This window comes from Streptopelia decaocto (genome assembly GCF_964273445.1).
Source record: "Streptopelia decaocto genome assembly, chromosome: 6".
Classification (NCBI taxonomy): Eukaryota; Metazoa; Chordata; class Aves; order Columbiformes; family Columbidae; genus Streptopelia; species Streptopelia decaocto.
This window is the reverse complement of record NC_138660.1, coordinates 10,389,869-10,416,187: the sequence shown is the minus strand read 5'-3', so window position 1 is coordinate 10,416,187 and position 26,319 is coordinate 10,389,869. Positions and strand designations below refer to the sequence as shown.

Genomic DNA, 26,319 nt, shown 5'->3' with positions numbered 1-26,319 from the left:
GTGTGCTTGGCTTTTGGTGCCCATCTATTTGCATTTATAACAAACTATAACAGACAAGAGGAAAAAAAATGCCTTAATGTCTTCCTGTTTGCAGGTACCCGACCTTCCCAACCAGCTGCTTTTCCTAAAGTTTCGGGAACGACAAGGAAGCACTGACATAGGTACATACTCATTTACAGCACTTTTACTTTGGACTTGTATTACATTTTTATCCTGCTTTACAAAAACAAGAACAAATCCACGTCTCCCTTTTGGGCTGCTTCTCAGACATAAGGGGAGTCTCCCTCTTCTGTTGCATATCTTTGATATTAAGGTTGTGTTCACAGCATCCAAAACAGTAGTTTTACTTCCTGGCCAGCTCAGTCCCCCTACTTTGGATTGTTTTTTATTTAGACACCTTGTAGCCAAACTTGTAGAAGGAGCAACCACAATGGAGAAGTTTCTTGCTCCACAACTGTCAGTAAAGATCAAGAAGAGGCATTTAATATTCTATGAAATGCTGTGACACCCCCCTGCAGACCGCTGCCCTTCTCCCTGACATGGGCAGGAGCACCCAACATCCCTGCTGGGTCCTTCCTACCAGTCCAAGGAAAGGACAGTGCTACCAGTATCGTTATTAGTCTCTTGAAATTCTAGGACATTTAGTGATAATGTCCTCTTGGAAACATTACTGTGTCATTTTTCGAACTCTGCCTACTGTACTTAATGTTGAGATTGCCACAAAACTTGATGAGCTCTTCTACTTCCTTCCCTTCCCACCACCAACACGTACACGTGAAGGAAAGGACTCCAGTTTACATTCTCACATAGCAACACAAGAGAAATACTTTTGCTTAAACCTAATTTATCATTTGGGAGTGGGAGGGCAGGGACGCTCTTCCAGAATGAGCCTACCTAAAACCTAATAGACCACAGACTTATTAAATTTTAATATTCTGGCATCACATCACACTGTCAAAATCTTTAAGTCAAATCACCCAAACTGATCAAAGACACCAGATACACACTGAGGCTCTAAATTTATAGTGTGTTAGATCAGATTTTGACAAGCATAACATCTATATATGCAATCTGAATATTTTTTTTCAGCTCAGTAACAACTAAGCTCAATTTAAATAATGAATCTGAAGGAAATAAAATGTCTTCCTTTTCCAAACTAGGGATAAAATTGGTTCACATGAACAATCACTTAAAGCAATAATGGCAGAAAGGCTCACCAGAAAAATACTCAGATCAAATATTTATTTTAATCAGATCAATTTAAAATATAATATTTAATGTTAACGCAAGACTTTAATTGTGTACAAATATAACATAAATTGCATTTTAGTATATAAAGAGAAAATTATACAAGTGCAATTTATGTTAGAAATAATTACTACATTAAAAATATATAGGGCAACAAGAAATTATACAAAAATTAACCCCCAAAAAAATCAAATCATCAAGTTATTCTGAAACTGCTTGGGTGCTCTGTGCTAGACTAGGTGCTGAACATCTGAATTAATAACTATGAAAACAAACCCAGCAGGTCCAAGAGTTCCCAGTGCTGATTGTGAGGCGGTTATTTGTTCTTGTCAAAGATGCCAAGTCAGTCATCGAAAGCAGCTCCAAGATCTTCAATCTCATTTATGAGGCACATTCAATCCTGGGAATGAGCTGATGATTCTATTTTGTTCTCCTGCTCCCCATTTGAAAATTAAAATATTATAAAATAATTTTAACATTACTCAGCTCTTTTAATGTTTCAAAACAGTAGGATTCACAATGACTCAAACACTTGGCTTATGTTTAAAATCCATATGATTAATATTTGCCTGAGATCTTAGCATAAGAAGGAAGGGAAAGCCACAGTTTCTGCAAATTGGCAAACCTATTTTGCCTCCAAATGACTGATTTTATGTAATAGGTGGAACTTAAAAGTGCCTTTTGCTCTACATTACAGCCAGGCACATTTACCTTTCCTTTCCAGTTTAAGTCCTTTCAGAGGGCAACAGAGTGCACGAGTTATAGTAACTGAATCAGAGTTTTACTGTACCTCAGCATTTCACATACTTGTGGAAACTGAGACATCTTAAAGGAAGTGACACTGCCTTCACTGAACAGCATCACTATTTGCTAGTTGATGTCCATCTGCACTTGTTTGAACTCTGTTTTTTATAAACCTTCAGCTCTACTTTCATTCATCTTCTCATTATGGTATTTCCCCACACTAAATATAGCAATTCAAAATAATCTGAACACTGAGTATCATTGATGGCATCCAAGTTGACATCCATTTAAAACATTCAGAAGTTCACCTCTTGGTCTTTTGTTGCAGGCTCTCCACAAATATGGACTGTTTGACAGTTTACATGCTGCTGAGCACATTAACATAATCCTGAACAGTATAGCTTTTTTAAAATTAAAGCTGCAACTTTTAATAGCACTGCTTTGTGTTGTCTAGGAAGCTGTGAAGCTCTCTGCCCTAGTATCAGATAACAAACCACAACCTTAAGAGAAGAGCACACATTCATGTTTTTAGTTATCATTTGCTTTAGTTCTGTTTAGCATCTTTCACATAAATTCTATTACAAAACATCAGGTTGCAAAACACATAGGTTTCACACAAAAACAAAACAATAACAACTAAAATTAATTACACACTTCAGAAGGTTAAATAAGTGACAGGCTTGCATTCAATTAATGGAGAGAAAAAAATTGGTGGAACTTAAAAAATATTTTCTTGATTAGCAATACTATGCGTACTTTCTAAAAAGCAAGTTCCAGGCACTTGGGAATTGCATTAATCTGAGCACTGATACTCTCACGCAGTATTAAGTACAAAACACAATCACTGCATTATTATTGTTTCTAAGTATTTACATTCCATGAGCAAGCACTGCACATCAAGCTGGTAGGATTTTGAACTTCTTACTAGTTGGATGAGACTTTTTAAAGTGACTCCTGAGATAAAAAGCAATAAATCAAATGACCCTGTCTTCAGTGACACAACAGTCTTTATTTATGATTCTGGCAGAGAAGACAGTAAGTGAGGAAGATTTACAACACACTGCATATTGTGATCTTTGAAATTTTTTTAATCTCTTACTTCACCTTCAAAATCTTATATTCATAAATTTTGTGGCATTTTTAGAAGTTGTATAATGTTCTAGGACAGAACTACGCACAGTTCTGTATTTAAAAATATTTTGCAAGGTTTTCTAATGAGGTTTTTGAGTCCAAGCTTTTTCTTCAGAAACTGTTTGGAAAACTAAAATACTTGGACAAATTAAACACTAAACATATGATTCTATCATTCTATATAAGTATTCAACTAAGCAACATGAAGATATAATTGAAACTTTCATTATCCAGCAATAACAGATGACATTTGTAGGGAACAATTTTCTACTGAAGATTTCCATGACCTGAGCAGTCTATTGAGACCAACTTTTCAAGCACTCAGGAAAGGGCTAAGCAAGAGACAGAGCACCAGCTGTACCGCTTTAACAATACAGAAAAGTATACCCCATGTCACCTGAAACTCAAATCTTTCATGATTAACACATGAAAGACATTAATACATGTTATTATTACAGCTTTGGTTCTCAAAATATTATATCTGTATAACTAATCTACATTATCCACTGTAAAAACTGTTTATTTTAAATAAACAATACATAATTCAGTATTATCTATATGTTGCCATATTAGACATACAGTGAGGCATATCCATGTATTTATGATTTCCCTCTTTTTCCTAGTCCCCTTCTCCCAATATAAAAATCAGTCTGTTCTTTTGAAGTACAAATTAACCTCACAGTTATTGTGCTTAAGAATCACAAACATTGCAAAAACCCACTAAAGATTCCCATCCCATTAAAAGACTTTCAGGACTGTAAGGCTTCATCATGTGGTTTGTTTCATTTTAATTTGTTGATATAGTAGTTATTCCTGTGAAGGTGACTTCAGACTTTACCCAACTTCAATTGTTGCTTAATTGTCAGATTTGTGACCATCTTTTACATTATTTCCAGTATTTCTAATAGAAGTCAGAGAGCAGTTTTCGCTTTTCCTCTGCACTCTCGAATGACTTTGCAGGCTGACGTCCCCCAAAATTCCCACTATTACCCCAACAGCCACTGATTCCCTCAAAAACTACCAAAAACCTCTGGATCCTCTATTCACACTTATGGAAGCATGTGAAATTCTGGAAAGCACATCAAATGCTTTTGCGGTTAATTCTGTAGGTGAACCCCTAAGAACCAGAACGAGCGTGTGCTGACAACGGGTGAGAGAGGAAAAGCACCCAGTTCCCACCCAGGAACTGCCTCTCACCGCGCAATCGCTCTGATCTCTCAGTTCAGATTCTCAGCAGAAAACAGACAAAACATTTTTCCAAGCAGAGACAAAACTAGAATACACAAGTCCGCTGAATATGTAAAATCCACCAGACTTGGAAAACCACAGTTTCATCTCTCCCAATGCTTTTATAGTGGATTTTGGAGGTCAGTCACCTATTTCTCTCTCTCTAGACCACTTTGCCTTTCTTTTTCCTTCCTTTCCTAATACGCTCTACCTAGCAGGGAACAGCTATTCTTTCGTTGTTTCAGAAATTTATCATATATAATGAAATTAAACTCTGTGCAATTTTTTCCTCAAGTCATACTTAGCTTTGAGACTTCCCATACTCCTATTTCAGAACTGAAAACTGGCCTGGAAAATGATGTGTTTTCCAAGCTACAATAATGGGTCTAATAAAAGACAATGTATCTACTCCCAAATTGTATAATTAACAGGAGGGAACAGATCTGAGGCTTATTTTGCATTAGTTCAGGTAATATTACAGAACTAAACTTGTTGTCTACGGGATATAAGCAGTTTGGATGCTTTTCACAATTTCCAAAGGACATCAAACTAAAAATCAAAGAAGCTGACAACTTCAGCAATAAGTGCACATAAAAAAAAGGCAGATTTTGAAAAGAAAATCTGGATGTGGAAAACAGCAGTACCTGCAAAGTATGACACAAAAAGCATCTAATGACTTTGCACTTTTCCTAAAGACACGGAGTACCTTCACGTTTACCCTTGTTACAACACTCACGCAATGCACAGCCCCACTGCCACAAGATGAATTTACGGAATGCCAAAACCCAAACAAGTTCTAGATAGATACAGGAAAAAAAAAGAGAAGAGAACAGTTTCCATACATATTGCATTAATGTGGAAACTGCCTGTTGCTACCAGCTGTACAGTTCTAAAAACAAATCTCTGGGCGAATTGTTCTGCTGGGATGGCAGGAGCATTTTGAACACCCCTGTGCACAGGTCAACGTGCCCTACGCACTGCTAATCCTATTGTTTTCAGCACCAGGTCTTTCCTTGACGACCCCGGCAACACGGAGGTACCTCCCAGGAGGGCAGGGGCACCTCGGCTGCCAGCCGATCTCCCCGTGAGCCCCACCTGCGGCTGAACAACCACCGGCAGCACAGGGCGGGCGGTCCCGCGGGCTCCCGTCGGCGGAGCCGTGCCCGAGCTGCCGGCACTGGGGACTCGGTGCCGACGACGGTGCTGACGCCGCCCGCCCCGCTTGCCCGCCCCCCGGCCCGGGCAAATGCCGGTGTGACGAGCCTCTCCCTTCCGCCCCCAAACTCCCGGGGAGGCCTAACCCTGCCCCGGCACCACCCTTCCCGCGGAGGCTGGGCGCGGCGCCGTGCCCGCGCTCCGGGACGGACAGGAAGGCAAACCGGCGATGTCGCCCAGCCCCGCCGGGCCCGGCCGCTCCCGGCGGACCCCGACACCCGTAACCCCGAGGCGGGACCGCGCCCCTCACCCGCCCACCGCCTCAGGGCGGCGCCGCGACGGGGCCCCTCGACCCGCAGCCGGCGTCCCGGCGGGAGGCGCAGCCCCGGCGGCGGGGCATTACCTGCTGGCGGAGTCGCAGCGGCGATGCCGGCCAGGCTGGGGCCGCTGGTGGCGGCGACGCCTGCGGCCGCCTCAGCCGTCACCCCGCTGCGGCTGGGCTCTCCCCGCCGAGCACCGCCCCCTTCCCCCGGCGCTGCGACGCGGTGGTGCCGCCCATACCCCCCCTCTCGCCCGCGGGACGGGGCCGCCCGCGAGGGGAGGGGCGGGGGCCGGCGGGCGCGGGGCGGCTATGGCGCTGCCGGGCGGCTCCGCCGGGCTCTGCGGGGGCGCGGCAGCGGGGGAAGGCAGAGGAGACGCCGGGGCTTCCCGGCAATGCGGCCCTGCAGCCGCTCCCTCCGCGCGCGGAGAGCTCCGCGCCCACCCTGCGCTGAGGGGCGGCGGGGCTGAGCCCGCCCCAGGCTTCGCGGTCCGAGCAGCGCCGCCTCAGGCGGGAAGCGCGCTGGAACCTTCCCCCCGGCCCCGACCGGCAGCCGCCCGCCCGCAGCCCCTCTCCCCCACTCCGCGTGCGACCGAGCGCGGCGCGGGGGCGGTGGGCGCTGCCGCCGGACCAGGAAGTGAGGCCCGCAGCCTCCCGCAGCCCGGCCGTGCCGCCGCGCCCCGCCTGGCCGAGGCTTCCTGGTGCCGGGGCGGCGGGGGGGAGAGCGCCGCCGGCCGCCCCACGGGACCAGCCACCGCCCTGGGACGCTCCCGCCGAGCCCCGGCGGACGGGCAGAGCCGCCCGCCGGCCAGGCTTCGGCCCCCACCGGCGGAGGCCGGCTCCGCGGGCATTGTCCGCCCTGCCGCGGCCCCGGCGGGAAATACCTGCCGGCTCGCCGCCGCCGGGTAACGGTCCGCACGGGTGTCACCGAGCCGCCGCCTCCATGGCGCTCGGTCGCGGCGGGAGGAGCTCCTCCCCCTCCCGCATGGACCCAGCCAACGTGACGGGCTGTTGCCATGGCAGCGCAGCGCTGACGTCAGAGCGCTTAAAGCGACAGCGAGCCGGAGGTCCTAGCACCGGGGCTCGTTTGCCCGCCGTGCCCTGGGCTAGGGGGGCGAGGCTGGGTTCCCTCGGCCGGGTTCGGTGCGGAGGAGCCGCAGAGCCCGTGGAAGCCTCGTGTGAGGGCTCCCGAGCCTGGCAGCACCAGGCACCGAGCGGAGAAACCGTCCCCGAGTGGTGGCGGCGTCCGCGCTGTCGCATCACCGAGTGCCGCAGAGCCCGCGGCGGCGGGAGCCGCTGGGCTGAGGGCCGGCAGCACCTCAAGAGTTCTGCTCCCCGCTCCCGGCAGTGGCGGGCCTGCGGGCCTGTCCGATGGTGTGGAGCACGGGACAGAGAAAGGGGTGGCCCACGACAAGGCACCCGTGGGTGTGTCTGCCCTTCCCTGTCCAGTGCTCAAATTGCCACCAAATTGCCGAACAGCAATCACAGCCAACGTGAGACCTGAGAATACACGGAGCAGCTCAGCCCTGAGTGCTCCGGCCACACCTTCCACAGGCTGGCGTCGTCCGAGCTCAGTGCCACAGGCACAGCCCTGGTCAGGACTCCCAACACTGAACATGGGACACCCACATCATCCATCTGCTCAGGGTGGGTCTGCCACAGTGCCAGCACCACAAAGCCTCAATATTTTTGTAAGAGATTTTACATGAATATCCTAACTACTGTGGGTAAAGCAATCCTAGAGCTATTAGTGTATTAGTGATAAATGGCTTAGTGTTAATGGCAGTACATACTGGAACATACAGTACGTACTGTAATGAAACAGCTCATTGCTTGCCTTAAATCAGTTTTTAAAAACATTTATGCACTTCCCTTAACTGACTCAAACCTATTATTGTAATAGCTTTGTCCTGGTTGCACAGTCTACGCTGTGCTTTCCCGCACTGCAATACATCTGTCCCCTGTTTATCCAAAGGACAGATGTCATTCAGCAATATGTTTACTTTGCATGTAATGAGTTATCACATCACAAAAATCAACAAGGAATGGGTTTGATTTTGTTGTACCATACTCAAAGAGGAAAAAAAAACTTTATCAGAGTCACTATATCACTGTATAAGTTGCTAATTTTTTTATAAAAGGGAGAAATTAGCACAAGGATAGTTCTCCCTTAAACTATGCTTGTTGCCTTACATTTTTCTTTATTCAAACCTCAGATCTCAGAGTAGTGATTACTGATAAGATACAGTCCAGAATGAGCACATCATTTCTCATCTTCTGTTTTGAAACAGCTCCAGAAAATACCAGGCAGTAAGCAAAGTCCCAGAAAAGTTCAGATGGTATTTAGGTAGTTACATATGATGAAATTACCAGTCTTTGTCCTTCCAGTAGAGCAAATTAAAACATTTTCTAAAAATTACATAATTTTCCTCATGACTCATTTGGGAGATGGGGAAGTTTCTTCAGTTGCAGACTGGGAAAATGGAGCACACAGGACATGGTTCTCAGCAGGGGAACTCATCATGCTGGGGGGCATTGCTTCAGCTGCAGTGGTCCAAGGCTAACAGCAACGCAAAGCTTGCAAGGAAGAACATATTTTCTTAGAGTGATACAAAGAAATGACCTTTCTTTATAAAACTCATCTCACCTATTGTGTAGTCTGTTTAGTCATTTGCTATATGAAGAAGTTACAAATTCCTAATGAAACAGAAATCTCCAGTCCTGTTACTGGCAGTAATTTACAGACAGGTCTTTTATCCAGTTCTGCTTCTGATCCCTGGCTTCATATGCCAAGCCCTACTCTGCAAAATCAGAGCTACCCCTAATGGAACTATTCTTATGCCAGTTCAGCAATATGCTTCCTAATATTTTAGAATGTATATAAGGAATCAATTTGTCTTGCAGTGGAAGAGAAATGTTGAGATACAGTGCCAGATGAGTTTTAAAAATCAGTATCTAGATCAGTTTCTCTAACATGTTCTCTTTGAATTATGAGTTACTACAACCAACACAGCCACTTTGGCTTCTGATAGATTAAATTCTGCTGGAGGCCCCTAGTACTTGGATTCCTGCCTGATGAGTCTGAAACATCTCCAAAGGGAAGGTAGAGGAAAGGAACCTGTTTGGAGATTGTGCTGATTTAGCTGTAACTGAAAACCTCAGCCAAGTTAGCAGCAGCAGCACCCTAAACACCCTTTCGATGGAAATTTTGTGAAACACTGCATGTCAGGACAGTGAACGGGTACTAAGAAGCAATGAGACATTTTCTTAACTCCTCAGTCTCGGCATAGCCTGAGACCAAAACGCATGAAGATGGACAGGCACACATATAATCTCAATGGCTAAAAATACCACTAAAGTCTATGCATGTCTGTTCTTGGTTCCAGAGAAATGCAGAGTTCATTGTCAGCCTGGTACTTTCCATGTTCCATAAAGCCCCGACATTTCATCAGCCCATTATCTTATCCCTTCCCAAAACACTTCAGGATATACATAAATTAATCACGTTAGTTCAGGAGACAAGAAAAAAAAAAAAAAAGCCCACAAACCAAAACCAACAAAAAACCCCAGATAACTGAAAGACAAAGATCCAGAGGGAATCCCCTCTGCTGGTGTGACTGAGTCACACCACACCTTTGACTGACTTTAGGAAAACAAAGGAAAAAAGAAATTGCTTATTCAGACTTCAGAATTAATTTATTGATGTAGCAATCTGCTTTCTTGACACCTCTAGAATGGCTTCCTTTGATCACTGTTTTTTGATTGGTTAAATCAGGCCGCTCCCACAGTACGTACACTTTTCTTTTGCTTTGTCCTCATTCTTTGTTTATGTCTGACAGCACTTCTGCTCCTGCAGTCCACACAGCTACCCAACTGAGATATGCTAATCTACATATTTTTCTCTTACATTTCTATCTTTCTTTTCAGATCTCAGAAGTAAAATCGTGATTAACCCCTTACTAATAAGTGAGCAATCTCACTATTCAAGTCTTACAAAGAGCCAGAGACTTACAAGTTTACTTAATTTACTGATACATTTTAATTACTCTGTTAAACAGGATTACACATACTATCTTTATATTCTATATACACGACGGGAAAACATGTCCGCCTTCAGATATACCTTCCTCAAATTATTCCTCAATGAGAAAGCAAATGTTTTACTGCTTTACCTTCAATCTCCTGCTTTTATTCTTACTGAAGTCAAACATTCATTCATTTCAAGAAACCTCCACTTGCTCAGCCACACAACTGAAGCATGACAGATCATCTTTTGTCATTCTGTCAGTGGTTCTGTTTACACACAGTGACCTTTCACAGCACCAAGGAGCAGCGAGCTCTCTGCTCACCAGCTGATGCTCTACATGAAATGCATCTAAGGTGGCAGTTTAGTTCCCGTTGTGTATGTGTCTCTCTAGAAGTCCAAGAAAGAACGTTTATGGTGACTGCACTAGCTGCTCACCACCAGCTCTGGTCTTGGGAGCACTGTTTAATTGACCAGGTGGAGGGGAGCATCCGTGCCGTGTTTTATTAGTGTCCTTGTGCTACCAAGAAACAGTGAACTTCAGTTTCTAGGGCTGCCAATCCAGCATAATTCAATTCCTTTTATATCCGCATGCTTATTCTTTAATAATTAATTCAAATAAAAATCAAGGAAAAAGAATGTAAGGAGAAAAAGTAATAACATTTTTCTTATTATTTAGGAGACTAAGGAAACAGTGGCTATCAGAGAGTGCATGTACTTTTTGAGGTCCAGTAGAAGAACTGATCATGCTCCGCAGCGTTGTGAAGCTAGTTTTGAGCTGGAGTGAGCCAGGTGACTCATCCTTTAAAGAGAACTGAACAATCACTGAACACTATTTAAACAGAAGGGGAGTGCATATAGATGCTTCAAGTATGGCCTATATGTATACATGTATTTATGAATAATATGTATAAATATTCCTTTCAGACAAAATGATGGATACTTGTGGAACTGCTGAAAATGCTCATCACAGGACAACAACAACAAAAATCAAATGGGCTGCAAAAGCCATTTGATCTGTACTGTTCCCTTCTAAGATCAGTTGCAACAGTGAGAGACCAGTAGTGGGTTTTACCTGCTTGCTGTAATTTGCAAGGTATTTCACCAATGCTTAAGATCACTAAGTGAGGCAAAAGCAATGCTCATATTAATCACTGTGCTTCTGCGCATTCTCTGATGCCGCAGTCCAACCCACTTGTAAAAATGGCACGCGAGGGCTGAGAAAACTCTACAGCATGTTTTGGAAATTCTTTGGATTTCTTCTGGAGGGGGAGAGAAGTAGGCAAGCAGAGGAAGGGGAATCTGTATTTAAAACCTACACAGAAAAAATTAAGCGTCTGCCTACAAATCCCAGATTCAGGGGATGAAGCCTCACATCAGCTGTAACTCTCTGGCAGCAACTGTGCTGAAATGGCCAGGGAGAAGGCTCCTTCCTACCAACTGCTGGCTGCTCAAATGTCATGATATTGGCTTTCTGCCCCATTTTCAGCCGCAGCGAACAGCAGATGGGAGGGGCAGAAACAATGAAGATCCCTTTTTAACTCTCAGTTTGAAAAACCTCCCAACCCTTTTCAGCCAAACAGGCCTCCTAACTACTATGAACGGTATTTTCTAGATCTTGCTTTGTAAATTACAATTACTTTACCATATACCTAACCTAATCCTAAACCCTGAGGATTTTAGTGTGTGCAATAGGGAGCAAACAAGGACTAGTTAGCTGCACAGACAACAGCAAGTGATCACTTTTTGTGAGTTTTTGGTTACTTCTTTAACAAATGAAAAGCTGAATGTGCATTAAAGTTGTGTTCCAGGTCTAAAGTGGAATGAGTGGAGACAAAAAAAGTGAATAGAGGTGCAAGGAGCTTAACAGAGCATTCAATAACTGACATAGGTAGTAAAAGAGTGTGGAATTAGGAAGAAAGTAGTTTTTTAAAAGTATTATTTTGTTAGGTCTGTTCAGTGACTGGCTTTTTTATGGGACAGGAAGCCAAGAGAAGAAGCAAGATCACATCCATTAATGACCTTTAGAAATTCTTACAAATATGACCTAGTTTCCATTCGCAACAAAATCAAACTCCTTTTCACATTTTTAATGAAAAAATCTTGTATTGCACTGCTACTCAATATCTTAGAAAAAAATAGGTGTAATATTTTTTAGTATATGTATTTGCATAGTGCCAAACTCCACTGTACATAACCACAATCCGGTCCCACTGAACACAGCTCGGCGTTGTGAACTGCAGAGTGCAGAATACCAGGCTGTCAGGTGTCACACTGGCAAACACTTCGGTCAAGATCAGTAAATGAACCAAAAATTTAACTCGGAGTTGCAGTTGCATTACAGTAAAGATGGCAAAGGCTCCTTATTTTTCACTTTTGGAATCTAAGCTAACCTACAAGACATTTTCTCTACAGTCAAGTGTTGCATATTAGAATAATTACAGATTTTTTCACCTTTCTCTGAACTTTGAGTCCGAGCTTACACTGAGTTGTTAGGAGTATTACTCAAGCTTGCAATTTTAAAGTTTTGCCATTTAACTTACAGAATTTTTGGCACCTGAAGAGTTTTATGGTCACAAATGAGGAATCTGATACAAGAGGCTGGGTTTCCAGGTCTACAGAGAGACAGAGACCATTTTTAGTAAGCTTTTCAGCATACAGCTGCTGCTGGCTCTTAACCTGAATCTGCATCAACATTGTTGCTATGACCCCAGCCATTCCTGAGGGAAAAGGGTTTCAGTTATAGTGAATTAATGATGCTGGAAATGGCACTGTGGCATAGGAAGAGAAACGACACTATTTCTATTTTTATCTGCAACAGTTTTAAAAGACTGTAAGTAATACAAACTTATACAGCAACTGTGCCCTTAAAACTACCGTGCCCTGTTGGTGGATGCTTTATCCAAGTTAAATCGGGAGGAGGGAACAGAGAGAACCTTGAAGTTTAAGGAGACAGCAATACATACTCTGCAGTGCAGCTTCAGATCCATACTGTAACTGTGTTTGACAACTTATGAGGATTTGCTACTTGCATATCACATGTGTTAAATGGGCTGAAGAATCTAGAATGTTTCAGATTTTTTACAATTCGAAGGCTAAGTTGTCTATAGTGATTTGGATGTGTACATCAACGATGACTCAACATTTAGACCTAATTCAGGAAAGGAAAATGAAGAACAGAGGCTTACTTGGCTTAGTCAACTCATATACACTTTAAGGAGCACATGGAATAAAATACTGGGTTTCATTTGTGTTTTCCTTTAGTAAATGGCACTAGTAGATGCACAGTTCTTTTTGCTAAAGATTTTAAATTCTTCTTCGACTATGAGTGTCTTTCTGTGGGAAAGTAAGGCACAGAGTGGTGTAAACAGCTTGCCAAGCAAGCAGTGGCAGAGCCAAAATCAGAATTCACATTACCTGCCCACCTGCCTTCCTTCTACCCTTGCTGCTGAGCAAGTAACCCAACACGAGGGCTTTTCAGATGGAAGAACAAAAGAGCAAAGTAGTGAAATTAAATATAAGCAAAGTGAAAATGACCAGTATGAGAGTCTAAATAAGCAAAATTCAAAAAAGATCAGGAAAAACATTGTAAAATAAAATTAGAGATAACAATAAAGAAGTAATTTCCATTTTAATGCCTGATTGTTAATGGTTTGTTAATCATTTTCCTCATATACTCGGGGCTTTGGTCGAGAACTCTGAATGAAACCGTTCAGGCTCTTCCGTGTATCTTTTACCAGAAGACCTCGCTGCTCCTTAGCCAAGGTGCTCCTTATTTTTGTTCATTTTGCTTGCCCATTTTCACTGCATGTCATTTCAATGCTGGAGAAAGCATCAGCTTGACAGCTTTGCAGGCGAATGTTCTCTCTTTGCAGAGAAGGGAAGGATGTGCAGCAGCGGAGGAAGCTCAGGCTGACAGCGCTCAGCTGCACGCCCAGCTCAGCTCTGCCCCAAATGGACCCGCAGGCACAGCTCCTTCCCCTCTGGCTGTGACAGAGTCAGTGGGGGACCAGGGCAATACTGTTTTCTGTGCTGCTTTTTTTGCTAGAAACTGGACTCAGGCACAGTTCACATCATCCATCAGATTGTGTTAACATGGTAACAGGTTCTAGTCACTAATGACCTGGGCTGGATTTGACTGGGCAACAGGCCATGAACGAGAAAGCCTCCCTAAACCATTACCCGCTCCTCAGAACCATTCAAACCTCTGTAATGCTGGCAAAAAAATAGGCACTTTTTAAAGTAAAGCTTCTCACAACTGACAGGGAAGCAGTCGCCCCCGCACGCACCTTATTCACTCACTGTACTGAACTGGCATTCCTTCAAGAGATGGGAAGGGCCCAGTGCTGCTGATTCAAAGACATTTGGAATAAGAAATCAAAAATTGAAGGTTTTCGTTCCTTTCTGGCTTCTTGCTTCATCCCTTGGCCTGCTCTGCCAAATCGGCAGAGCAGTAGCACCTTTGCAAAGAAGTCCTGAGTATCTTGGCAAATACGTTAATAAGCACGTGAAAAAAAACAAGGTTTCCACAACTCCAAAGATGAAAAGGTTGGTTTAGAGTGGTGGAGGCTGAGCGACAGACAGGGACAAAGGGTCAGAAATCAATAAAGTTCTACAATCATGTCTAAACTACAGCAGACACAGAGACGTCTTTTTCAGAAGAGACTTCTAAATGATCCTCATAGTGAGTCCACAGCTTATCTTCAGAGACGTTTGCTTACATCAAATACCACTGGAAAAATGCTCATAAGGAAATTGCCAGAATCAGTTGATATGGGTACTTGCAAAGAATTCCATCTTATGTCAACGTGGTTATAATCAATCCAAGGCATTTCTCAAAAAGGCAGTTGCATTTTCATTCACGTATCTGCTGCCTTATAACTGACAGCCATTAATATTTGATGTTCAGTGCCATCTTGGAATGAGTAACAGCTCAAAAGTTTATTATGAATTTCTCATGAACCTGTGGTTAGGACCAGCCTAAGTAAGTGAACAGAAGAAAACTGATTTGAATTCAACAAATTCAAGTCTCCCTCTTTGATGATCTGATTAAACTGGATCACCTTGATCTTTATAACTACTGAATAGCTGGGAATCTGTTTCTTTTGCAACCTGCCAGTTTGACAGCTGCATTTAAAAAGTAGCTGTTTTCCTGATGATTACCATATGAAGCTCTAAGTGACTGAACATCTCATCTTTCCATTTTAGCAAGCAAGTGTTGTATTTGCTATGTTTAATAAGATTCTCAAGGTCAATATAACAGGATATTCCTTACAATTGTTAAAATTATCAATTTAACATCTTCAATCTTAAAAATAGATGTTATGGTTTTAAGATGGCTGGTGGAATTCTGCAGCTACATTGATTAAAATCCTAAAGAATTCTGTTCACTTCATGAAATTAATTGCAGTTAACTGCAGTTTCAAGCACCTACAACAATGAAGTGAATTTACCTTCTTTTATTTTTGCATTGCTAAAACAGAAAGAGAAAACAAGAGCACCCAGCAGTGCTAATATGAACCCTACCATTGTCTTCATTGGGATGAGACATACTGTAAGAAAAGCAGATTTAATCTTTTAAGGGTAAACCATGTTCACCTATCACAGTTACACAGGCAGGGTAGGCCTCTCAGAGCAAACATGAGGACAGATTTGGCTGTTCTTTGGATTTCAAGTTTCCTGCTAGATCCCACCAAAACAGGAAACTGGGGAGCTGAGCAACAGACCTGACACAATAACCTCATCGATCTCCCAATTATTTCTGCTAAAAGAAACAAAAATAAAGATAGCAAAAGGAATTGGAAAAGTCAGGATATGCTGGCCTGTGTGTGCATTGTAGAAATGATTAGTTAAGGTAGAGGGAAAGAACATCAAATGGGATAATGTCCCTGCGTGACTATCTTCGGACTACTCTGATTAGTGACAAAAAGTGGAGAGCTGGAGATCTATACAAATGTCATTAGACCGAGGGTTGTAATGTGATTTAGTGACGTGGCTACAGTGATAGCTGGTTCCCTTGACACAGCAAAACAAACCACGTTTTAGCGTTGTTGGTTCACTACTGTGCTAAAAAGCAAGCATCCATCATAAAGGTTTGTCAGTACAAGCAGACAAGCAAGGGGTTGATGCTTATTCACATCACTGTGTTTTAAACCGATGATTTAAATTGGCATAAGGAGGGTCAGGTCCTAAGACAAAATGTACTTCAAAGCACTGCAACAGTGCAATGAGGTTTGATCTTTCCAGCACACCAAATAAAGATTAATTCCTTTTCCTACTGTTCCCCTTCCTGTTTTCTTTCATTCCCATTCACCTCACTTTGTGTTTGACTCTGGCAGGCCAGGCTCTTGTCACTGCCTTCTCCAGGTGGCACCTGCTGGGGATGCTTTCTGCAGCAGCTTCTGCAGCACAGTTTTGTTCCAGGGGATCACCAGTCACAGTCAGACTGTCTGGGCTCCAGCTGGCCATGCTATTCATAGTTCTCAGATTGCTTTTTCAGGCTACCCATTGGGCACCCCTCATCCCATAATAGGGCAATTTTTAACTCTTCTCTCAAGGGAAGTAGCAAGGAAAAAAAAAATGGGATAATGAGAGATAATGCTGCTTGCAAGCATCTACAACTTGGGGGGTTGTTTTTGTAATCTTAATTATAACCTGGTTAATTTAACCCAGTGGTCTCTGTGATATAGGAGCATCTCATCTACTTCAGGGCATCAAGAGAACCAGAAAAAAGTCTGTGGAAATTGCCCCAGTCCTTTTCTACTCTTCAGGCAATTAAAAATGCCAGAGACCCTCTTCAGTGACTAGAGGAGTCTGGGTATGTTCAATGCAGCAACCTAAATGCATCCATAAGCAAATGGATTTTTGTTATTAAATGATACAGTTTTATGAATAACTGAATCTTAATATAATTATTTCAAACCAACCTCCATCTATCAACAAAATCACCACAAAAAGACATTCTTAATGAGTATATAGAACAGAATGAAGTTGACTATTTGAAATCATGGCTGTCAAATTCATATTGGTGATTATGTTCTTTATAGACTAATTGCAGTTGATCTTTTTTAGCATTTTATGGTATGTCTGTCATCATCAATCCACAAAGCATATGAATACAATTTTCTGTTTTACAACCTTGATTTAATTGCATTTGTAAGCCCTAGGAAACAAATATTAGCAGTGTTGTGCAACTGATAAGCAAGGCCCTGACACAGTGCACAAAAACATATTCCCTCTAACTTCTATCCATCTTCTGGAGGACATAATACAGTCACTGTTTGCCTTCTTTCATGGTCATATTGTTCATACCAGTGGGAGGACGCTCCCTCATGACATACGACTGGCACAACATCAGTGTGCGCTGGAAACAGATACTCTGCAGCAAGTCCTCAGACACTCTGCATCTAAGCAGAGATGAATAGAATGAAAATATTCTCAGCCTAAGATAGGAAAGGGGAGACATGGTTCATAGGCTTCAGCACCTCCTTCAAGGCCTTCACAACATAAATAGTAAATTGTGGAACTGATACACTTGAACTCATTGACAAAGCAAAGAACGAAGTCCGCAGCACCAGTTCTGAAAGATCGTTTAACAAAACACTATTTCTGTGATCATTTTGTTTCTCTACAATATTTGTAAATTCACAAGGGGAGAGCTTACGCACAGAAGACAGTACTGTGCTTTCTGCTTATTCTGGACACAAAATAATACCCAGAGCTTCCTCTCAAAGCCTGCTGAGAACACAGACTAAAAGAAAGCCTCCAGGAGGAAGTACCGAAAAGTAAATAGGCAGCGCAGGCAACGCTGCTGAGATTCACTACAGAAAGTCAGCATGTCAGAGTTTTAGTTAGTAGCCTGAATGTAAGTCTGGGAGACAGAAATTGCCATCGAATTCTTTCTGCAACATATAATTACATTCTTAACCTCTTTGTCTTTTTTTTTTTTTTTTTGATAAAGTAGAAATAATTCATTTCCAGGAATGTAAGTGGCTTTAATTCACTTGGATCAAGCCTCTTTTTTTTTTAAACTGATTTAGTGCCTGACTCAGAACCATCATTCTTACTGCTTCTGTCAGACTATTCCACATTTCCCAGTGGCTTTCGCTACTGCAGTTTGGAAGCACTCTTTGTTCTTCTAGTCCCAGTGCCTACTAAGGCTTTTCTTTTCATGTTCTTTGACGTTTCTTCCCTAGGAGACGGGGATTCTTGTGTCCTCATATGTGAGCCAAATCTCCCAATGAATTTACAAACATGCAGGATCAGCAACTTAAAAAGTTTATTTGTTCTTCAGGGTTCTCTGTGTTCACAGGAAAAAGGACGCCTATAGGCAAACACAGCATTACTCGGTTTCATCTTCACAAAAAGGAAGCTTAGAGAGGAAGGAAGGCAAAAAGAGTGCAAAGTTAATGATTAAAAAACAAATAACAGCCTTCTCAAGTTTTTTATCCGAGAGGCTGGTTGGCTGCAGATGCAGTTACAGGACACTGAACTTACATGTTTCTTGAAATACATCAAAAGACTCCTTTGCTGGGTTGGTACAATGTCAGCAGTAACAGCTGATTCTAGATTGTCATCAGATAATATATAACTTTGGATATATTTTTGACACATCTTTCAACTCTGATATCTATACTACATCTACATTTAGGCACCCAAAATTTGTAATGGCCTGACACCTCAGGCTGGAAAATGCTGCCTGCTCCCATTTACTTTAGCTTTGATATCTGCATGAGAGAATGCTGGCTTGGTGTGTTAGAAAATGTAATGTATTCAATGTACGTCCTACATATAAGCCGAGATCAGCATCAATGACTAGATCCAATCTGCAGCATTAATTCAAACAAACAGCGCTGCTGACAACACTGGTTCTGTGGATAAGGACTCTTGTCTCACAAACTTACATATTAGACAATCTTCAAATTTCACTTTAATGTGGATGTCTCTCTTCTGGTGTCAGAAATTTTATGGCAAGTAGTCTTGGTGATGAGCCAAGATTGGACACAATCTAACTATCTAATTGTGTGAAAATTTGCGGTGAGACAGTGCCATTAATATCTTTTCATGCAGCAGAATGAAAACCTTTTATTGTTCTCTTGTCTGCTGTGCACATGCAGGACAGAGCTATTGCTACAGACTCCTGTATTTTCCAGCAAGAGAGTTTATTCTTATATTTTAGTCTGACATTTTACAGCAACAGAGTCAACTACATTTCCTAAGTAGTTCCTACATCAGATTCTTTAACTTGTCAAGGTTAGTGAATTTGGATTACATGTGTGTGTAGTCCTGTGTAGACAAACCCTCAATTTTCTGTGCATGTGAAATATCCCATGTTTCTGGTCTAGACAGGCTAATGTTTAATGACTCACACTAATAGACACATATGCCTCATTTCCAGTCTGAATCTAGTTGAACTCAGCTTCCTGCTACTGGACCTAAACACAGGGTGATTCAAAATATGGACCCAATGTCAAAGCAGTCTATTTCCCGACGGCAACATGTTCCAATTACAGAAAAATTTACCAACTGTTTAATGGCTTATCTAGCAGTAATCACTTGAAACTCCATGCCCTGCCCTTTCAAGTGGTAAGAGTTTCATTCATGGGCTGTTCATGAGATACAGTGATTTCAAATTGGGTCCATCTTTTTGATGACACCCTGCATATTCCAGGCATATGTTTTGTTAATTATCCATCATTTCAGTGTGATCTAGCTTGGAACATGTAAAACTCAAAAATATGATAAATACTTCTACAGGTGTTTTACAAAGACTTTTACCCTAATTTTATTGATTGTTTAGGCCCACTATCCTTAGATTTTCTACAAAAATCAAGTAAATCCATTCACAGTCATTTACACAGTTCAGTTTTCTACATCACTTCTATTTAAACTGAGGTTTAAATAAACAGCAGGTCCATTTGCACACAAAAAGTATGGCACAAGGGTTTGAATGCTCAGCTAAAGTCAGACCTAAGGCTTGGGTAGTTCTACCTCTTGCTGAGAGTGTTTTTTACACTTCTTTGTTTAACCTTCAAAACAGAACATGCAAGATAGTGCCATCACCTATAGATGACACAATAAGTGTATGCCTCATCAGCATTACTTTGCCAGGATTCCAACAGGAAATTATATTTTGTGGAGGATATTTTATTCTATTGGCATTATAATCACTGTCAAGGCCATCAGTAAAAGTGTTAAGCAGACAAGAACTCTGCCAGATCTCAGTTGTCTGTGCTACTGCATGTGCCTTTATCCTTGATGGTATCCCCCAAACCAAGAGAGAATAATCTTTTTATGAATAAATTACTTTACATTCAGATAAATGCATTCTAGAGCAGTGAGATGCTCTGGAATACCGAAATAGCTTGTGCATAGAAAAAAATCATTCGCTAGTACAAAATAAGGGCGTTGCTGCATTGTCTGAAGCAGACAGCAATGTTCAGCCTTCAGGGAGATACAGCAAGGAAAATTTAATGCAGCAGGAAATATTTCTAAACAAGAAGTTGGCCACCTGCTAAAAATGCATTTTATGTTGTAAGAAGTCCCTGTATTTCTGCTTCTTCTTATTATTCTCTTTCAGATGCTACTCCTTCAGGTAGTTTTAAGGAATCACCTAAAAATAGTCCACTTCCTAAAAAAAAATAAATCTCACAAACTCATGCAAAGAGGAAAAATTCTTCAATAAGAGTTTTTAATTATTATTATATTTTTCCCCTCTGTCCAGCACCACTGCATACAGAATTTCTTCCCACTTTGTTTTTTTTGGTGCCTGTTTTGCAGACTGAATAAAATCACTGTAAACCAGTTTGCATTTAAAACATCACACTTGCAACTGAAAGGACAGGATATTATACCATTAAAACAAGTTTTAGCATAATGGTAAAAAAAATCTGTGACTGACAGAGGAGCCCATTTGAGTCATAAATTCTCATTTTCGAGGGACAAAAGGGACTATCACAATCACTGTCTGAATTCCTATATAAGAGACAATGTAATTCCACACAGTAATTCCTACGTCAGTCCCCTGCCTTTTGATCGGTAAAAGGAAGAGAAACTTGTACTTTACATGTCATACCCCACAAGCAAAAGACCCAGGGGACTCTTCAGCTTTATCCACTACGATTATCAGACAGATGTACAAAAAAAATATTACCAGCAACAAGGCAGAATCAAATCCTGGCTCCAAAAAACCTTGAACATAGATGAATCAGCACAAGGAAATACTGTTAGGATGGGAATATCTCTTAGAGACATCATCTTTTACAGGATGGACACGGCTAAAATCAAACTATTTTATACTTCACAAAGTTCCTATAATTGGATCTTGCCAAATGGATAAATACTGTAATGGATCTGTTGCTTCATTAGCACGCACTCTAATAACCTGCAGTACATCCATCAGGCTCTTCAGTCCCCCTGGGGAAGGCTGCTGCAAGCGGCTGACAGAGACACACGTCAGGCTCTGTCGGATCAGCAGAGTCGTGTTTTTAGCCCAGGTACTGGCTGCAAACAGAACACCGGGCAGTTTGGGACCAGGGTGCAAAATCTGGACAGAGAAGAGGTTGTTCTCCCTGTGAAGGGGAGCAGTGCTAGTTACAAGTGATTTCTGATGGGTTTGAATCACCATGAAGCCAAGGTGACTCTAAACAGTTGAGAAAAAGATAATATTAATACTTTGGCCAAAGGAGTTTCAGGCTCACGGGTTAGCATTTGTAACTTGGAATGAGAATCTGTGGTGTATGGATGGAAGAGCCACAGCTTCCTATTTCTACCCCGCCTGCTCTTAGACAGTACGTTAAGAAGTGTAGAAAAGACTGTTAGGGGAGCTCAGTTAGAAAGTCATCTAACAGCACTGATAAGCCTTGATGAACACTTCTGTCCATGACCTAATTAGTATCAAAAACCCAGGATGAGATTTGCAAGGACTTTCATGTTATATAATCTGAAATGTCTTTTCCAACCTAAATGATTCTATTCTATATTGCTTCTGTATTTATAGGCGCTTGCTTTTTTATATCAGCTTTAATTTGGAGCAGTTTAATATCCGAAACACCTTGATAATACCACAGAAATATTAAACAGAAGTCTAAATTATAAAACTGCATTTAAGTTAACGCCTGAAAATGTAACCTCTGTCTTCAAGCCTGTGCATAGATCAAGGCCTAAAGGTTCTGAGTGGTGTCAAAAGAACTTGCACGGAATAGCCCCAAAATACACTTGGAGACTGGAGGCGTGATTTACACCTGCGTATACGTTATACGGTACATTATTTCTTAGCCTTTGAACACTTTGTTTTACAATATTAATATTGCTTTGTGTTTTATTTTTTGCATAGAATAGTGATTATACTGGCAGTTACACTGACATCATTCTCGTGGTGTGAATCCCATAGCTACACTTATTATGCATTAAGAACTGCAAAACAGAGATTACCCAGATCAGATCACCTAACCAGTGGGGAATAAACACAAAAAGCTCACTTACCATGACAGTTTTGGAATTACACCAGGGATGAACTTGTCTCTGTGGGCTCTCCAAGCTCACGAGCCTTAAAGCATCATCTAAAACATTTGCTAGGACGGCAGTCCAACGTTGTTGCCTTTGCTTTGAGATAAAAAGTCCCTCAGCTGAGCTCTAGCTCTTTACCTTCCCATTCACTAGTGGTTTCAACAGACATTTGATTTTTCTATTCTGTGTTTGCCTGTAACTATTTTTAGCAGCTAATAACGGGCACCCTAGGGAGCATGATGTCATCACACTTCGCACTGACGGAGCTCTCGCAAGTCAAACCCAGACAGCAGCAGCTGTCATGGTGGTGAGCTGGCTCATTAGGCACGGGTGAGGGAGTGACACCTCAGAGCTGAGTTCAAAAGACCAAACAGGAGGGAGTTCAATAGAATCTTGAATAAAGATTAGTTCTTTCTTTTGTAAGTAATCTGCAGCCAAGATTTGACAAACGGTATGCATTTTTTTAAGGCTGCTGAATACTTTTTACAGTACTAGCAAAAATACAGTCTTACTGGCAATCCTCTTGTCAGTGTCACACGCACAAGTTTTTGTGGACCTTTGGAATTAACACCGGCCAGCAGCCACATCACAAAAGAAAATTACTGAAGAGGCAGCAAGTGGCAGCTTTGTTAGTGATCTCAGCAGACAGGCTAAGGACTAAGTGATCATGGACACTGAACCTATCCATTATCAATATTTGCTCCCAGTATTTTTAATAATTCATCTCCCTAGAAACCTCCATTTGCTTCGGCATACGAGGCATCTACAATTTTCCTTCAAAGATGGAGCTTCATTCCTTTGCTCATCGTGTAGCTCTTCTTTGTACCTCTCACAGTTTAGCTATTTTCAGACAGAGGAACTTAAACACAACTGTAGAAATCCTCAAATGGATATAACACTCCTAATATGGTACCACCATTTCCCTTTCTCTGTTAAGAAGTTCTCACCTTCCAGGATTGCATTGTTTTTTTCTACAATAATTATATTCCATTGTCTGATCATATTCACCCCTCCACTGACAAGTACACTCAGATTTGTTTCTACTTCTGTTACTTCCAGTTCATAAACCCCCAGCGTATAGATGAAGTTATTACCGAACCCAAGGTGTATGCCTTTGTACAGTATACTACTCACTTATTACCAATGTCATATAACATTACCATTACTAATTCTTTTTGAATGACAACCCAGTCTTTCTCAGCATTGGCAGTACCTTCCAACTTTGATCTAGGAATTTCACCTCAACACAACGGTAAATAAATTAAATAAAACAGGTCCCAAGACTAATCCCAGAGAAACACCACTAGTTCCTTCAGCCTTGTGACTTCCTTTTGAGTATTACCTTGAGCCAGCACTTTAGCCAGCTCACAACTCTTGTGTTCACCATCATTTTCAAATTCAAGAACAATTTTCTGTGGGATATATCAGTTACTGGAATGAAGTGGATGAAGCCCACTTTTGTTACTCCTAAAAAAATTGATTATCATATTGAAATATATTGAGCATTATACTATTATCTACCTTTGATAACATAATGTTGTAATTTATTCCAAAATAGCGCCATTCTTGCTATTGTCCAGTCACAGGAAAAAAACAAAATAACAAAAGCCCCCAACTTCCTAAAGAACCCCAACAAAACAAATCACCAGATGTACCACAAACCCACATTACTGCAGTTTCCTCAGCATTCTGGAAATTATCTGCATCACTGCAATTTGTCTTACCAGTAAGCTTTGCTTCCATGCCAGCAGCTGTAAATTCCAGTGCATCATTATAATTCATCTGATAGAATTATCACTGCTCTCATTAACTATACTGGTAACTGAGGTAAAACATTCACTTGATATCTGGATCACAGCTACCAAACTGTTAATCTGTATCCCAGTCTTCATATGAAGCATCTCACTTCTTATCTTATACGGAACATAAATTTTACATGCAGTACAATACTCTTTGCTTTGTATGTGAACAGAAGTTGTAACAGTTGCTTATGCAAATGAGCAGTATCAATACAATGACCTAACCAGGAATACTAATTGTGGAAAAAATGGTGTGTGATGTTTTCATTCAGGAACGTCCCCTTATTAACAGTTTTCCTTTTTCTCCCTAAATGTATTTGACACCTTAAGCACTTGGAATCTCATACACATGACTGAAATTCATGGGAAATATTTTTTCTCCATGAACAATTAAACACTTAGAATTTACCTTGGATTTTGTTCATTCTTACCTATCAGACAGCAATCTCCTAAGGCAAAATTCTAAACAAGGATGTTCTAAATCTCCTTAGCACGTTGGGCGCCCAGCCTCTCAAAGCCCAAGATGAAAAGGTCCCTTTCAAGTATCAAAGATTATGTCCCCTAGAGAATCATGCTGTGCTGCTTTTGACCATTCCTTTGAAAGGCTATATCAGGAAACCTCCTGTTATCAGTCACATGAAAGATACCAACTAGTCCCCAAAGCCGAGCTGACGTCAAGGAGAGACATCTAAAGGGTCTGTTTAAACACAGCTGAAAGGGTTGTTATGAGCCCCAGTGCAGGAGCACCCACATCAGACGAGCACAGAGGAATCGCTGGCACCAGAAACGACGGGATGGCACAGCGGTCGGCCCGGGGATGCGGAAGCTGCTGCTCGCCAGGAGTTCTGTCTGGAGGAGAACATGTTTGGAACTAGGATTGCTCATTCACTCCTCACTATCAAAAAGTACATTTAAAAAAAAAAAAAAGAGACTGAAAAGGATAGTAAAGCTTAGCAGTGGTGCAAAGAGTAGATTTCTGTGTGTGTGTATTATCTTTGGCACTAGAAGAGTTTAGCACCAAGACAGATACAGGTTGCGTGCATTTTAAGGGCTTAGATTGTTTATGAATACGTATCAGGGAAACAGATATTTTTCTCTCCACAAAACACACATCCATGAACAGTATTAGTATATTTTTTATACTAAATTAATGACATTTCTCAACCACATAGTTGAAGATACTTTGTGTCTCTATGTAAAACTTTCCAAAGTTATATATTACAGTAGTTACATTTAGAACTTAAATCTACTTGCTAGAATTTCAAAATGCATTTTCCTTTAGCTATCTTTGCTACCACTTTGCTCACTTTTCACAAATGCTTGAGTGGTTCACTGAACAAGTCTTGCTTTACACACTGAAACCATTTCTTTGTTTGTCCTTGTGCTCTTTCCCTAGAGATTTTAAGTAATTTTTTCACATATTTACCCTTATTTACAGATCCAAGAAAATAATACTCAGATTCCTAAATAAAAAATTTGCTTCATTCTTTTGTCTTCTCCAAGACTGAATTACCATATTTCATAAACATCTGTTTCCTTGCTTAATTCCTAATTTTTCAGTTTGCGGGGAATATACCCACTCTGATTTTGCTATTCCATGCTAAGTATGAGGGATTTAACTTCCTAATTTTGTGGCTGAGGGCATCTCTTCTCAGCATTTCTAATTTTTATTTTAACCAAAATGATTCCTCTCTCCTCTGTATTATAGAGTACTGTAGGACGACAGACAGTCTGGTTAATCGACCGACCTTACAACCAAAACCGACAACAAAAAAGGACCTGTTCACACAAGAACTAAACGTCAAATCAAACAAAATTGCAGGAAAGAATTAACGTGTTTCTATTTCATCCTTCAGCTAATGTGAAATCGTTCCTTACCATATATTATGCAATATTTTTCTGTCCAGGCATATAAGTGCAGTAACTGGCCTTCCATTAAGCCACTTTAGAGAGTCAGTTTAGCAACAGGGTTTCAGAATGGTTTTGTGGCATGCAGCACACAAAATTCCTTTTCCAATTCTCTCCCATAACTCCTAAATATAAGACTAATCTTATAGTGGTAAAAACTGTAATCAAGGAGTCTGTCCTTAGCTCTGTCATAGGACCAACCTGAAATTCACAACAACATTTCTGAGGCAAACTGACATTTTTTATTCTGCAGCAGT

At 41.5% G+C, this 26,319-nt stretch overlaps 1 protein-coding gene across 5 annotated transcripts in view; it reads right to left on the bottom strand.

Moving 5' to 3' along the window:
* Window positions 1-26,319, bottom strand: part of GNB4 (G protein subunit beta 4) — a 74,479-nt gene that overhangs the window by 26,821 nt on the left and 21,339 nt on the right. The window contains exon 1 of one of the 5 annotated variants that reach the window (XM_082056036.1): window positions 6,709-6,805. The exons of 3 other annotated variants lie outside the window; for them this stretch is intronic. The gene's annotated coding sequence lies outside the window, so the exon portion shown is untranslated. Of the gene's footprint in view, window positions 1-5,908; window positions 6,036-6,708; window positions 6,806-26,319 lie in introns of those variants that run through there. One more of the 5 variants, XM_082056040.1, reaches the window with a different exon arrangement.